Source organism: Nannospalax galili, unplaced genomic scaffold, assembly GCF_000622305.1.
Source record: "Nannospalax galili isolate Female #2095 unplaced genomic scaffold, S.galili_v1.0 scaffold1582, whole genome shotgun sequence".
In the NCBI taxonomy this organism is placed as follows: domain Eukaryota; kingdom Metazoa; phylum Chordata; class Mammalia; order Rodentia; family Spalacidae; genus Nannospalax; species Nannospalax galili.
The window spans coordinates 22,006-23,040 of record NW_008347699.1 but is presented as its reverse complement, the minus strand read 5'-3'; positions in this window follow the sequence as shown (position 1 = coordinate 23,040).

The window sequence follows — 1,035 nt, the reverse complement described above, 5'->3', positions numbered from 1 at the left end:
TCGATTTTTTTGTCTGAGTCTGTGTTACTTCACTTAGTGTAACAGTTTCTAGTTCCATCCATTTACCTACAAATTTCATGATTTCATCTTTTTTTTACTGCTGAGTAAAACTCCATCATATAAATGAGCCACATTTTCATTATCCACTTGTCAATTGAGGGACACATAGGTTGCATCCATCTCTTAGCTAGTGTGAAAAGAGCAGCAACCAACATGGATATACAAGTGTCTCTGCAATTGGATGAGTTCTTTGGGTATATGCCAAGGCGTGGTATAACTGGGTCAAATGGTAGGTTCATTTATAGTTTTTTAAGAGTTCTCCACACGGCTTTCCACAGGGGTTGAACCAGTTTGCAGCCCCACCAGCAGTGGATGAGTGTTCCCCTTTCCCCACATCCTCTCCAAAATTTGGTATCATTTGTTCTCTTGAACTTAGCCAGTCTGACTGGGGTAAGGTGAAATCTTAAAGTGGTTTTAATATGCATTTCCCTAATTACTAGTGATGTTGAACACCTTTTAAGATGTTTCATAGCCATCTTTACTTCTTCTTTCGAGAACTCTCTGTTCAGCGCCTTAGCCCATGTTTTAATTGGCTTACTCCTTGTCCTGATTCTCTGTTTTTTGAGTTCATTATATATCCTGGATATTAAACCTCTGTGGGATGTGTCGCTGGTGAAGATTTTCTACCATTCTGGGGGTTTTCTGTTTGCTTCCCTGGTTGTGTCCTTTGATGTACAGAAGCTTTGTAGTTTAATGAGTTCCCATTTGTTAATTCTTGTCCTTGTTTCCTGAGCACTTGATGTCTGGTTTAGAAAATCCTTTTGTACACCTATGTCTTGTATGATTTTCCCAATGTTTTCTTCTAACAGTTTCAGAATTTCAGGCTTTACATTGAGGACTTTGATACATTTGGAATTGACATTTGTGCAGGGTGAAAGATAGGGTTTAGTTTCATTCTTCTATAGGCTGAGATCCAGTTTTGCCAGCATCATTTGCTGAACATGCTGTCTTTCCTCCAGTAAATATTTTTGCCCC